Source organism: Vigna umbellata, chromosome 10 (assembly GCF_029865625.1).
Source record: "Vigna umbellata cultivar VRB3 chromosome 10, Vumbellata_1.0, whole genome shotgun sequence".
NCBI classification, from domain to species: domain Eukaryota; kingdom Viridiplantae; phylum Streptophyta; class Magnoliopsida; order Fabales; family Fabaceae; genus Vigna; species Vigna umbellata.
In genome coordinates this window covers 25,364,479-25,380,775 of record NC_142174.1, presented here as the reverse complement: position 1 = coordinate 25,380,775, position 16,297 = coordinate 25,364,479, and positions in this window count along the sequence as shown.

Genomic DNA, 16,297 nt, shown 5'->3' with positions numbered 1-16,297 from the left:
ATTGAGCTAAGAGCTAAGAATAAGAATGTGAAAGAATAAAGAAAGAAAAGAAAAGAAAAAGCAAAGCTCAATGCAAAAGGAAAGTTGGGAAAAATAAGAATGATTGTGTTGATATGATTCTCTTAACTCAAGGGTTTTGTTGATGGTAACCTCTTTAGGGTCTACCCATCCAAAGAAGTATCAACTAACACTAAGACTAAAGAAAGGGAAGTAGAATAAAGATTACTAAAGCTATTTCTTTTTCTAAGTCTTAGATAGATTCTCTTTAACTAAATTCCATTTACATTGTTTTGTACGACATTAATAAGGTTGGAAGGTGCCTAGGAAAGTTGCCAAGCAAAGAGGCCAAGAAGAAAGTATTGTGCAACCAACCGTGTAGCACCTTTGAAAGAGTAAATTCAACATTTTCCATGTCCATTATGCAGCCACCAAGATTGTCCATGTGAAACATGCAACCAGCCACATTTTACATGTTTCTCACGTGGAACACAAGCCAAACCATCAAGCTTCTTCACATGAGCACATTTTCCATGTGCAACACACGGCCAACAACATTCTGCACATTTTCATTTAGCTTATGCACATTGTAAATATGCAGAATACATTCCACATTCTTAAGCTTCTCTTCCTATAAAAGAGAGCTTAATTCATTGTAAAAGATTAACTTGAATTGAATAAAGAAATGCTGTTGAATTGGTTCCAGCCACTTCTTCTTCAAGTTCATTGACTTGTGCCTTCTTAGCACACTTATCTCTAGCTTCCTTCCCTCTTGGAAGGCCGTCTGAGCTAGAAACACTGCAAACACACCTCCAAAACCGCACCAAACGTTTCATCGAACACCTGGTGTGCACCTCCGTTTGCCATTCATCCAACCAGTCCGCTGCGTCATTCTGTCCAAGGAGCTGCTCCATTCTTGAAGCTTGGAGTTGCTTCCATCATTTGGCATCAAGAGCCAGCCGTTTCCACTCACGCTCCAAGAGCTAAGCCACTCTCATCTTCATTTTCTCAACTTCTGTCATGTGCTGTTCTGCTGTCATGCTGTTTTTAAATTTTTTTTCATTTCTGTTTGGCTTAATTAGTACTTGAGCTTGCTGTTTGTGTTCATTCAGTTGTTCCTTAGTGTTTCTTCATCATTTTAATCGGTGCACTTTGTTTGTTTGAGTCAAATTCAGCTTTATAAATCAATTTCAGTTTCTGTCAAGTCGTGTGCAAATGTTTTTGCAGTTTTACCTCTGTCACAATGTTTAACTCAGTTGCAGCTTTGATTTCTTTTGTTTGTCATTGAATCCAGTGCACTTGCTAGCTATATGTTGATCTATAGAGCAATGACAGTAAGTCTAGCTTTGATCATTTGAGCTAAAGGCAGTGCAACATTTGTTTTCCAGTTTCAAATCTGCATCAAATAGTTTTCTGGTTTAATCATGTGTCAGCTGATTTAGTCCACTTGAATTCTGTTTACAGCCTTGTGCAAATCTGGTTAATGATTTTAAAGGTGTCTAAATTGATTGCACCTCATATTCATCACAGAATAGCAAAGTCAGTGGTTGATTTAGTCAAAATCTGGTTTCAAATTCTGCATCAAAATTCACTTCTAGATTAATTTGGTGCTTACTGTTTCTGCCAGTTTTCTTGTATCTAAAACTTGGGACAAGCTTATTATGTGATATTAAGCATGTCTCAAGTGATAGTAAATCCAATCAATCACAGATTTGCAAAATGAGTAGTTGAGTTGATTCAAAATTCACTAAACAATGCTGTCACAGTTTTTGATAAGATTTTGCACCGTGCTTACTGTCCTAGCTTGGTTTTAGGCTTTAAAAATCTCCTAGCTAAAATTCTGAAGCTAGATCTAGTGCATTAGAATTCTTTGAGTCTTTGATTGAGCCATCCAGCTTTGACTCCACTGTTTTCTCAAATCTGATGCAGTTTTCAATGCATTTTTCTGCATTTTAAGCAACTGCTACTGTCATATGAAGCCACTGCCTGTTTCTATGCATTATGAACAATTGCACATGTGTATTGTGTCATTTGAAAATTGTGTGTACTGTTCAAATGGTCATTAAGAAGCCTCTATGCAGATTTCTTCTTTAAACCATCCAATTTTCCTGCATTTTTTATTACAGCAGAGGTGATTTAATGATTCTGGCTGTTTCTGGCTATTTTGAACATTTGTACAAGTGAGTTTTGTCATTTAAAACTTGTAGTTACTGTTCATTTGGTCATTTTTCAGTCCATATGCACAATTACCATTCCAAGCATCAAATTTTGTTAAAATTGGAAGTCAATCATTGGAAATCTGCTATGGACCTTGTTTTGGTTGTCTAAGTGTTTGCACATATTCCATTTGATGATACAAACTTCTTTGAAGTGTCACTTGCTCATTAGCATCACTGAAAGTCATTTTGGATACTGCTGTTCCATTTTTCCAGCCACATTTTTGGTGCAGTTTGCTTTTCTTGGCTGATTTCCACATTTCACAATTCTCAATTTGCAATTTGGATTGGCAAAAGCTGGGGATTTTGTTTTCCAATTAATTTCCAATGCATAAACAAGTGAAACACAATCAGAAAAAAGCAATTAATCCCTGCAATCCAGCTTGGAAAGGTCAAAACCAGAAAAACCCACATTTCAGTATCTCTTTGTGGCATTTCATCAAACACTTTTGCAGTTTCATCAAACAGTTTCGGAACACTCAATGCAATCACTGTTTTTGAGTTTTATTGCTTTTATAATCTGTTCTAGACCCTTTATTAGGTTCCTTTTGCGTACCACCTCTTTTTCCAGCCCCAAACTGATTAGAATTCCTCTTTATTGGCTTTCTATTGTGCTGTCAAGTTGGTTTTTCATTTCAAAAATCTGGAGCAGTGCAAGTTTTCTGGTGCTAATTGTTTGTTGCTGGTGTCTGGTTGTGTGAAGTATTGGTGCAGCTTCTCTACCTCAGATTCCTTGCTCCAAGGGAGTAGCATCTTAGGAAGTGGATGAGGTGTTAAAAGGGCTACAAGCTTGCAACTTGAAGTGCAAAATTTCACTGCTGGTCCAGCAGCATTGTTACAGCCAACACAACACATTTGCTTACCTTTTTGGCTCTGCACAACCCAGAAACAGCAGCCACACTTGGCTTTGCTACTTTTGTAAAATTCTTACTTGTAATTTTGGCTTGATATCACGGAACCTTTGTAATTTGTTTCCATTTTGTGTTCATTTTCAATTTAAAGTGACTTGGAAAAATGCTTTTCAAGCAATTCCAAGTGCACCATACAACATTGTAATAGTTTAGTTTCCACTTCTTAGTGTGAAAGTGTGTCAAGTGGCTCCAAGTGTCATTTGCACTTTCACTTAGGACCGTGTCTCATTCATTTCCATTTGCTTTACTTTACTTTGCTTGTTGACTTTTATGTTTTAAGTCTCCGTGGTACTTAGGGGCGCGTTTCATATAGATAAACCTTCATTTGGTTTCTAGGTGCATTTCATCTTGCATTTAAAAAGCTTTTGAAAGATTTCTACCTAGAAACTAAGGTAAGAAACAACCAAAGACACTCTGGCTAGGAAGGACAAGGTTCTTAAGCTTGTCCATTGAGACTCACCTCTCCTTCCTGGGAGCTATTTGGTTAATTTTACCTCTAGAACCTTTCTAGAAATCCTTCACAAAAATTTAAAGAGTTTTGATGTCTTGTTATGATTCCTATAGGTCTTCTTCTTCATATAGGTCCTCTCGGTCTTCTAGTTTTGATCAATCCATTACTTTCAAAGAAATTAAAAGAAAACTTGATGAAGCTAGAAGAAGGACTTGTTCCTATCATGAATTTGATCGGATGGAGGATGAATTGTATAAACAAGCTAGGGCAAAAATTCCATACTTTGGTGTGGATATTGGTGCTTTAATATACCTAGCTTGGGAAAAGGACATTAATGACATACATCCATTTATTGCTAGAAAAAGTAAACCTGAATCCTATTTCCATTCTAGCAATAGTGAATCTTATGTCCTTAGTCTCTACACATCTAGATTTGAAAAGCATGCAAGAGAGTGGTGGGATGAGAGACAATATCATGTTAGGATAGGTAGAAAATCTCCCATCCATAATTGGTCTGAATTAAAATCTTGCATGAGAAAAGAGTTTGTGCCTTCAACTATTAAGAGAAACCTACAATTGCTAAGAGCTTACATTGAAAATGGAAAAACATTTCTTAAAAGCTTAAATGACAATGGTTTCCTTATTAGAGAACTAGAATTTAAGATTAACCTTAAGGAGCTGCAAGCTAAGCAAATAGAATTAAAACTACAAAGAGATGTTGAGAGACAAGAAAGAGAGAGAGAGAAGAAGAGAAACAGGAAGAAGAGAGACAAGAAAGAAAGAGAGAAGAAGAAAAGAGAAAGGAAAAAGAGAGACAAGAAAGAGAGAGAAGGGAAGAGGAAAAGAAACGAGAAGAAGAAAAGATGCGAGAAGCGGAAAATATAGAGAAGGAGGTCTTGCTAATAATGACAACTCCTACTCTTACCATCACCATGGAATCTAAAAGGGAAGGGTTCTCATTCTTTACTTCTTTTCCATTTATTGTGCACTCTTCCATTATTCATTTTTCTTTTAACTCAATTGCCATCCCATATTCTGTGCAATCCTTTTCAAAATGTGGCAATTCAAAACTTGAGTTAATGTTACCCTTGTGTAAACAAATAACCCAAGATAAAAATCCAATAAGTTGGAAATATGGCATTCTCCATTTTTCCAAGACTTATTTTCAGAAAATCTTTTTCAAAAATACAAGACTTTTCTTTTGTCTTCATATCTTTGTTTTCATCTTCTTCATCATACTCATTTTTGCTATCTTTTGTAGATATATTTTTGATCCAGGAGGAAATCACAAACCAAAGTTGTGCTTCTTTCTTTCTTCCCGATTTGAGGACAAATCGTTTTTCAAGAGGGAGGGAATGATGGTAACCCCTTTAGGGTCTACCCATCCAAAGAAGTATCAACTAACACTAAGACTAAAGAAAGGGAAGTAGAATAAAGATTACTAAAGCTATTTCCTTATCTAAGTCTTAGATAGATTCTCTTTAACTAAATTCCATTTACATTGTTTTGTAGGACATTAATAAGGTTGGAAGGTGCCTAGGAAAGTTGCCAAGCAAAGAGGCCAAGAAGAAAGTATTGTGCAACCAACCGTGTAGCACCTTTGAAAGAGTAAATTCAACATTTTCCATGTCCATTATGCAGCCACCAAGATTGTCCATGTGAAACATGCAACCAGCCACATTTTACATGTTTCTCACGTGGAACACAAGCCAAACCATCAAGCTTCTTCACATGAGCACATTTTCCATGTGCAACACACGGCCAACAACATTCTGCACATTTTCATTTAGCTTATGCACATTGTAAATATGCAGAATACATTCCACATTCTTAAGCTTCTCTTCCTATAAAAGAGAGCTTAATTCATTGTAAAAGATTAACTTGAATTGAATAAAGAAATGCTGTTGAATTGGTTCCAGCCACTTCTTCTTCAAGTTCATTGACTTGTGCCTTCTTAGCACACTTATCTCTAGCTTCCTTCCCTCTTGGAAGGCCGTCTGAGCTAGAAACACTACAAACACACCTCCAAAACCGCACCAAACTTTTCATCGAACACCTGGTGTGCACCTCCGTTTGCCATTCATCCAACCAGTCTGCTGCGTCATTCTGTCCAAGGAGCTGCTCCATTCTTGAAGCTTGGAGTTGCTTCCATCATTTGTGATCCAGAAAAACCAATTTTCTTGTTAGCCCAGCTACATTATAAGCCATTGAAAAAGTCCTTGTGATGATGCATGCTTGTGAATTTATTTGATTGTGGTTAAATGAAAGGCAAAGATGATTCATGTGACATTGTGATAGTAGAGTGAATGAGTGATTACCTCTTATACACTTGTGTTTGAGTGAAACACTTTACCTAGTGAGGAAATATTCATTGAGCACATGAACATCCATGTTTAGTTGATTGATCATTCATGAAAAATAGCATTTGTTGGATATTAAGTGACTTTGTGAACACCAAAGCATGTGTACATCTTGATTGAAATCTTTGTCATGAGTTTGATTGAAGTTTCTACTTATCTTGAAAAGAGGATTTTTGAATGAGTAAACCATTATACAGATTGGTTGCTTTTAGTATCAATTTTAAGCATGAAAATAACAGTTTTTCAACTGTTATCAGTGTATGATGGACAAATTTATGAACACCAAATTATGATGTCACAAACTTGTTTTCAATCGGCAAGTATGACCGAATCGTTCAAGTAATAAAACTTGGTAAGACCAAGTATCGTTCTTCCCAAAGGACTCACGGCCTAGTTTAGTTATGTGATTTCTTAATTAACTAAGACTTACAAACAAATTAATTGGGGTTTAAAATGCAAGACAGAAAATAAACATGTATGCATGAATTATGATCAATGGCAAAAACAAAAGATAAACACTTTCAATGAAATTTATGTATGGATATATTGTTGGGGTTCAATTTCATCTTATCCACTCTCATATATTTTAGGAATTCAACGATCAAATCACCATTGTTAATGCCACTCTCTAATGTACCTTTCCAGAAGGCTTCTCCCTAATCACGAGTTCATACAATTCCTAGCATTCCTAATGATTAGTTCATAAGTTCAGGAGCTTAACGACAACCAATATAAAATTGGGAGAAATTCCCCGGATCTAGACTTCCCCGTACGTTCCCGTATCGACAAAACCAATGATCATGCATCAGTCTTAATTAAAAGATGTAAACACAGATTCCATATATGAGAGTTTCACAAGACTACATTGATTCCCCAACAAACATAAAGAGGTTAGTTCACCATATTCATGGTGAACCTAAATGAATTACAATGAAAGAATGAAAGAATAAACCCTAAAAAGGTGAAGCGGAAGCCTCAGCATCCAAGATCCTCCTTCAAAGGGGTGGTAGAGAGAGTGTTTGCCTCGTTCCAGCCAGAGATACCTAACCCTAGGAAACCCTAAAGCTTATGTATCATTCGTAAATTACACAAAATCAAGTCCAAGCCCATTAAAGTGCCGCTCAGCGGTAAAATACCGCTCAGCGGTGAGTGCGTGACTTGTTTTCTCCCCTCAGCGGCCATTTTGCCCCTCAGCGGATCTCCCGTGACTTCCAGAGTACCGCTCAGCGGTAAAATACCGCTCAGCGGTGAGTGCGTGACTTGTTTTCTCCCCTCAGCGGCCAATTTGCCCCTCAGCGGACCTCCCGCAAACTCCTGAGTGCCGCTCAGCGGTAAACTGCCGCTGAGCGGTGACTTCGGCTTCTCCTTTTGCACTTTTTGTTGTCTTTTCTGATTTCATCTCTCTCCTTCTTCACTTCTTTTACCAAATTCACCTTAAAACCTGCACAAAAACACTGAAATCAAGCATAAACCTGTCCAACTCTCTTATTTCTAAAAATATACAGAAAAACATTATTTCAAGCTAATTTCTAAGTGTGAAGGTTGCTTTTAGTGTCAATTTTAATCATGAAAATAACAGTTTTTCAACTGTTATCACAACCCCAAACTTAAAACTTTGCTTGTCCTCAAGCAAATAAGATGTAACTCTATCTTCAACCAATTCATATGATGATTCACTTCATTCAAAAATCTTCTTTTCAAGATAAGCAAAAACTTCACTCAAACTTATGACCAAGAGTTCAATCAAGATGTGCACATGCTTTAGTGTTCACAAAGTCATTTAAATTCCAACAAATGCTATTTTCATGAATGATCAATCAATTAAACATGGATGTTCATGTGTTCATGTGATATTTCCTCACTAAGTCAAGTGTTTCACTCACACTCAAGTGTATAAGAGATGATCACTCATTCACTCTACTATCACAATGTTACATGAATCAACTTTGCCTTTCATTTTACCACAATCAAAAACATTCACAAGCATGCACCATCACAAGGACTTTTCAATGGCTTATAATGTGGCTGGGCTAACAAGAAAATTGGTTTTTCTGGATCACAAAATCCTTGAGTTAATAGAATCATAACAACACAATCATCTTATTCATTCCCAACTTTCTTTTGCCTTTGCATTGAGCTTTACTTCTTTATCTTTTCTTTTCTTTTTCTTTGCATATTCTTACTTTTTAGCTCTTAGCTCAATGCTTTTCATGTTTTCCCAACAACCCCAAACTTGAACATTTAACAATACCACACAAGATCTTCTACTTAACTCAAGGTAAAGATTTTCAATCAAGGGTTTTTTTAGTGTATATTCAAGGCTAAGGGTTCAAAAGGATTGAACACAAAGTGTTCTCTTTTAGTGGGCTATTTTTTCAAATTTGGCCAATAAAAAGGTTTTCAACAAATGACCTTGATCATGTGATGCAAAACAAGCAATTGATTCAATCATAGAAAACCTGGGCAAAACCATTCATACTTTCAAAGTAATAGCATTCAACAATAATAACTCTGGAGCTCAAAACCTCACATATAAGCTCATTCACATTTGACATACACATCCTGCTTAATTTCACAATCACAATCATGATATCATGCATTTGTTCACAAAACTTGTGAATCACCTGTATAAGCATTTTAATGTGCACATCATCTCAACATCAGTCAATCATAAGCATCATTCAGCATTACTTATCACACAATCACAGTTAATAGCAAACCATCACAAAAAACCAGATTTCAAATAGAGTACATCAAACCTAATCTAAAAACAGAAAATACTTACAAAACTCTGGGTTGCCTCCCAGTGAGCGCTTGTTTAACGTCACGAGCCTGACCAAAACTTTCAAGGATCAACCAACAACATCATTGTGGAAAATTGTTGCACCTCTCCCCCTAGATAAGGTTTGAGACGTTGACCATTCACCACCCAACTCTTTTGTGGATCAGCAGCAACTGGATTATATATTTCAATTGCTCCATGCGGATGCACTTCTTTTATTACATATGGTCCTGACCATTTTGACTTCAGCTTCCCAGGAAATATCTTCAATCTTGAATTGAACAATAATACCTGTTGTCCTGGATTGAAAACTCTATTCACCAACTTTCTGTCATGATAAAATTTAATTTTGTCTTTGTAAGCCTTGGATGAATCATATGCATGTAATCGCATTTCTTCAAGCTCCAAAATCTGCCGTCTGCGTGTGCATTTAGTTTCATAAGGATCGAAATTCAAGAATTTCAAAGCCCATAATGCTTTATGCCCCAATTCTACAGGCAAATGGCAGGCTTTCCCATAGACTAATTGGAATGGTGATAATCCAATAGACGTCTTCATTGCTGTCCTATAAGCCCAAAGAGCATCATCCAATTTGAGAGACCAATCCTTTCTTGATGAAGTCACTGTTTTTTCCAGGATCCGTTTTATCTCCCTGTTAGATACCTCAGCTTGTCCATTGGTTTGCGGATGATAAGGTGCAGCTACCTTATGTTTTACTCCATAGTGTTTGAGTACTTTCTCTAGCTGATAATTGCAAAAATGAGATCCTCCATCACTGATCAACACTCTTGGAGTGCCAAAACGTGAAAATATCTGCCTCTTCAGGAATTTAATTACCGTGCTAGCATCATTTTTAGGACAAGCTAATGCTTCAACCCATTTACTCACATAATCCACTGCTACCAGAATATATTCATTGTTGAAAGATGGAGGGAAGGGTCCAACAAAGTCAATACCCCAACAGTCAAAAACCTCCACCTCTAAAATACCTTGTAAAGGCATCTCATGACGTTTAGTGATTGTCCCTGCTCTTTGACATTTGTCACAATTTTTAGCATGATTATGAGCATCTTTAAACAAAGTTGGCCAATAAAATCCTGATTGAAGGACTTTTGCTGCTGTTCTTTCTCCATTAAAATGTCCTCCATAAGGTGAATCATGACAATGCCAGAGAATTCCTTCTGCTTCTTCATTTGTAACACATCTCCTCAGAAGATTATCTGCTCCAATTTTAAACAAATAAGGATCATCCCAAACAAACTGCTTGGCATCATGCAAAAATTTCTTTCTTTGTTGCCAAGTTAAGTCTTCCGGCATGACCCTTGCAGCTTTGAAATTAGCCATATCAGCAAACCAGGGTCTCTGCTGAATATACATGAGTGATTCATCTGAAAAAGATTCCCAGATTTCAGACTCCTTGCTAGTGACTTCATTATTGACTAACCGTGACAAATGATCAGCAATTAAGTTTTCACTTCCTTTCTTATCACGGATATCTACATCAAATTCTTGCAATAGTAAAACCCATCTAATCAGACGTGGCTTAGAATCTGGTTTTGTCAACAAATATTTGATAGCTGCATGATCTGTATAGACAGTTACCTTGGACCCAATAAGATAAGGTCTAAATTTCTCTAGAGCATACACAATAGCAAGAAATTCTTTCTCGGTTGTAGCATAATTCAATTGAGCATCATTCAGAACCTTGCTAGCATAATAAATTGGATGAAACTTTTGTTCTTTCCGCTGGCCAAGGACAACTCCTATTGCATAATCACTTGCATCGCACATTAATTCAAAGTTTTGATTCCAATCCGGTGCTACAATTACTGGAGCTGACACTAACTTCTTCTTCAATGTGTCAAAAGCTTTTAAGCAATCTTCATTCATCACAAAAGGTGCATCCTTCATCAAAAGATTACTCAATGGTTTAGCAATTTTTGAGAAGTCCTTGATGAATCTTCTATAAAACCCAGCATGACCAAGAAAACTTCTAATCCCCTTTACATTTGTTGGTGGAGGTAGTTTCTCAATGACTTCTACTTTAGCTTTGTCTACCTCAATTCCTTTAGCAGAGATTTTATGCCCCAATACAATTCCTTCAGTTACCATGAAATGACATTTTTCCCAATTCAAAACAAGATTTGTCTGAACACATCTTTTGAGGACAGTGTTCAAATTAGCCAAACATCTTTGGAAAGAATTTCCAAAAACTGAGAAATCATCCATGAATACTTCAATGCATTTTTCTAAAAGATCCGCAAAAATTGCCTGCATACACCTCTGAAACGTAGTTGGAGCATTACATAATCCAAAAGGCATCTTTCTATACGCAAAGATACCAAAAGGACAAGTAAAAGCCGTCTTCTCCTGGTCTTTTGGATCCACCACAATTTGATTATATCCAGAATATCCATCTAGAAAACAATAAAAAGGCTACCCTGATAACCTTTCTAACATCTGATCCATGAAAGGAAGAGGAAAATGATCTTTCCTAGTAGCTTTATTCAGCTTCCTGTAATCAATGCACATACGCCAACCAGTAACTGTCCGAGTAGGAATAAGTTCATTCTTATCATTATAAATTACTGTCATCCCACCTTTCTTTGGAACCACCTGTACTGGACTCACCCATTCACTGTCAGAGATTGGATAGATGATACCAGCTTCTAACAGTTTCAACACTTCTTTTCTGACAACCTCCTTCATAACAGGATTTAACCTTCTCTTTGGTTGAGCACTTGGTTTATAATCTTCTTCCATAAAAATTTTGTGCATGCAGTAAGTTGGGCTAATACCTTTGAGATCTGATATTGACCACCCAATTGCTTCTTTGTTGGCTTTCAGAATTTCTATCAATTGCTCTTCTTCTTGTAAAGATAAAGAGTTATTGATGATGACTGGCTTTGTTCCATCTTCTTCTAAAAACACATATTTCAGATGTGATGGCAATCTTTTTAATTCTGGTAGCTGTGTTTTGACTGTTTCTTCCTTATCAATTATTTCAAATCTTGGATCTTCCTCTGGACTCTTTTTCAATGTTTCCAAGTCCATCAGACATTCATCAATCAATTTCTCTTCTTCTTCATCTAAATCTTCACATGCATCAATGAGAGTTTTTTCCAATGGAGAAATATTTCGCACCATCCTTTCTTGCACCATACAAACTTCGTCAAGTTCATCAAATTGAAAACATGCTTTGTCATCATTTGGATATGTCATGGCCTTGGATACATCAAAAGTGACTTCTTCATCGTCAACTCTCAATTTAAGCTTACCATTCTCTACATCAATCAAAACTCTAGCAGTCTTCATAAAAGGTCTCCCAAGAATAAGAGGAACATCACTATTTCCTTCCATCTCCATCACAATAAAATCCACTGGGAATACAAATTTGTCAACCTTCACTAGAACATCTTCAACAACTCCATATGGATACTTAAGAGACCTGTCTGCCAATTGAAGAGCCATTCTGGTTGGTTTAATTTCCAGCCCCTGAATTGTTCTGCACATGGATAGCGGCATTAGATTAATGCTAGCTCCCAAATCAATCAATGCTCTTCCAACTTTCACATCTCCTATGGTGCATGGAATAGTGAAGCTTCCTGGATCTTTAAGTTTAGGAGGTAGTTTCTGTATGATTGCACTGCAGTTGCCCTGTATATTGATAGTTTCCTTCTCAATGTACTTGTGTTTCTTTGTGAGGAGTTCCTTCAAAAATTTCGCATATGCTGGCATCTGTTGCAATGCTTCAGAGAATGGTATAGTAATCTCCAACTTTTTAAACAATTCCATGAATCTTTCCAACTGCTTTTCTTTCTCCTTCCTCGAATAACTCTTTGGATAAGGAAGTGGCTTTTCGTACTCTTTTTCTTTCTGTCTCTCCTCTCTCTCTTCTCTCTCTCTTCTCTCTCTCTCCTCTTCTTCTTTTTCCTTTTTCTCTCTCTCAACTCTTTCTTTCCACTCACATGTTTCTTTTTCACTCTCACTCTCATTTTCTTTCTCTTCTCTTTCTTTTTGTCTCTCCTCTAACACTCTACCACTTCTAGTCACAATAGTTTTACACTCTTTTCCCAGATTATCATATTTCATCTCGTCAACTATTCTCTCAACATAAACCTCCATTTTTTTAAATGCAACATCTACATTATGACAATAAGACGCATTCGTCTTCAAGAATCTTTGGAAAGTCTCTTCAAGCTTTGTTGTTTTCTCAACTGGAGTACATTGCATCTGCCATTTTGGTTGTTAAACTTGAACCATTGAGACCTGTTGTATTTCCTGTGGTATTTGAGAAAGTTTCATAGTTACTTCTTCAAGCTGTTGAGAGATAATTCTATTTTGAATAAGCAAAGCCTCATTTAATTGTAACAACTCCTTCTGACTAAAATCTCCTTTTTCAATATTGAGTTCATTATCATTAGTAGCCATATTTTCAATAATTTCAGTTGCTTCCTCTGGAGTTTTCCATTTAATGTTTCCTCCTGCTGAGGCATGAAGCATCATCTTAGCTTGTGAACCAAGACCTCCAAGGAAAGTTAGGACTACTTCTTCTTCTTTGAAGCCATGCGTGGGTGTTTTTCTTAGCAGACTTTTGTATCTATCCCATGCATGCCCTAGTGATTCTTCCATGCCCTGCTTAAATGAAGATATCTCTTGCTTGCCTTTTGTCACTTTTGATTGTGGAAAGTACTTGTTCAAAAACTTTGTTACCACTGCTTCCCACTCTGTGAAACTTTCTTCTGGAAAAGAGTTCAACCAAAGCTTAGCATTGCCTCCCAATGAGAAAGGAAACAAACTAAGTTTGATTGCTTCGTCTGGCACCCCGTTGATTTTCACTGTGTTGCAAATTTCATTAAATGTAGTCAGGTGCTCATATGGGCTCTCATGAGATAACCCATTGAATTGATTACTCTTCACCAGTTGGATCAATGCTGGTTTGACCTCCATATTGGCTGCATTGACTCTAGGTCTAGCTATGCTGTTAAAATGTTGAGGTCCAGCTACATTAGTGTAATCAGCAAGAGTTCTTCTGATATGATTATTCTCCATATTTTCTGTGCTATTGTCAGAACCTTGTGGTGATGGTTGCAACAGAGTTTCCGGAGGAGGAAACAGTTCTCTAGATGTTCTGATTCTTCTCCTCCGTCTACTGTCTTCTAATCCTTCAAGCAACGGTTCTGTTGTCTTCTTGCTCCTAGTTCGAATTGCCTCCTGCATACACAAGAACACAAAACCCTAGAAGATTTGGTTAGCACAAAAAAATATAAAAGAATATAAGATTCAGAAAATAAAGACAGAAAACAAAAAAAAAAAAATAAAATAAAAATTCGAAATTTAAAAATAAAATAAAATAAAAAAAATAAGTCAAAGATAATTAATAATCACACAAATTAACCAGTTAAACCACGAGTCCCCGGCAGCGGCGCCAAAAACTTGATGGACAAATTTATGAACACCAAATTATGATGTCACAAACTTGTTTTCAATCGGCAAGTATGACCGAATCGTTCAAGTAATAAAACTTGGTAAGACCAAGTATCGTTCTTCCCAAAGGACTCACGGCCTAGTTTAGTTATGTGATTTCTTAATTAACTAAGACTTACAAACAAATTAATTGGGGTTTAAAATGCAAGACAGAAAATAAACATGTATGCATGAATTATGATCAATGGCAAAAACAAAAGATAAACACTTTCAATGAAATTTATGTATGGATATGTTGTTGGGGTTCAATTTCATCTTATCCACTCTCATATATTTTAGGAATTCAACGATCAAATCACCATTGTTAATGCCACTCTCTAATGTACCTTTCCAGAAGGCTTCTCCCTAATCACGAGTTCATACAATTCCTAGCATTCCTAATGATTAGTTCATAAGTTCAGGAGCTTAACGACAACCAATATAAAATTGGGAGAAATTCCCCGGATCTAGACTTCCCCGTACGTTCCCGTATCGACAAAACCAATGATCATGCATCGAATGAGTTAAACCATGCAAGCATTAATCAAAGAGGAAAAACCCTAACTAATGATGAAAGAAAGCATAAGTCTTAATTAAAAGATGTAAACACAGATTCCATATATGAGAGTATCACAAGACTACATTGATTCCCCAACAAACATAAAGAGGTTAGTTCACCATATTCATGGTGAACCTAAATGAATTACAATGAAAGAATGAAAGAATAAACCCTAAAAAGGTGAAGCGGAAGCCTCAGCATCCAAGATCCTCCTTCAAAGGGGTGGTAGAGAGAGTGTTTGCCTCGTTCCAGCCAGAGATACCTAACCCTAGGAAACCCTAAAGCTTATGTATCATTCGTAAATTACACAAAATCAAGTCCAAGCCCATTAAAGTGCCGCTCAGCGGTAAAATACCGCTCAGCGGTGAGTGCGTGACTTGTTTTCTCCCCTCAGCGGCCATTTTGCCCCTCAGCGGATCTCCCGTGACTTCCAGAGTACCGCTCAGCGGTAAAATACCGCTCAGCGGTGAGTGCGTGACTTGTTTTCTCCCCTCAGCGGCCAATTTGCCCCTCAGCGGACCTCCCGCAAACTCCTGAGTGCCGCTCAGCGGTAAACTGCCGCTGAGCGGTGACTTCGGCTTCTCCTTTTGCACTTTTTGTTGTCTTTTCTGATTTCATCTCTCTCCTTCTTCACTTCTTTTACCAAATTCACCTTAAAACCTGCACAAAAACACTGAAATCAAGCATAAACCTGTCCAACTCTCTTATTTCTAAAAATATACAGAAAAACATGATTTCAAGCTAATTTCTAAGTGTGAAGGTTGCTTTTAGTGTCAATTTTAATCATGAAAATAACAGTTTTTCAACTGTTATCAGTGTACCTGGAGGACATTTTCAGAGGAATAGAACTGGCGTTGTGGTGAACATTAGGAGAACTGACTTGACTCCTCTTGCAAAGTATTGGATGACATTTTCTCATGCCAACATTCAGCCATGTTCTCATGTGTCAGACATTACTCTTAGTAGAGCACTCCTCCTTTACTGTGCAATCAAGAACTTGAATGTTAATATTGGACAGGTAATAGCTGATGAGATAAGGATGTGCGCTAACACAACAAACAACAAAGCACCCTTAGGACATCCTTCTTTAATCACACACCTCTACAAGATAGCTAGGGTGGATACTTTTGCTCCACCATTTGAAAGGCCAAGGAAAGCAATTGATGAGGCTTATTATAGACAATATTGTGGAGGTGAGGAAGCAGCTCAGCCAGTTCCACCACGCCGTACTCGCAGAGAAAGAGAGCAAGCACAGAGTCAGGCATCTGCTGAGACACATGAAGCAGAACCTTTCCAAATGAGGGACATGTACATGTCTCTTATAGGTGCACAGTTACAGTCTATCCACAAAGGGCAGGTGGGCACTGCTGAGATGATTATTGGAATGTATGATACACCTCCAGCACACAGGTGGACTATGGAGGAGTTTCATAATGTGGTAGCTTGGCCAAAAGAGCAGGTACAAGGCAGCAGAGCTGGAGCAGCTGAAGCTTCAGCTATGGAGATGGATGAAGATGATGCTGATGATGATGTTGCATTTGAGGATGCTGAAGAT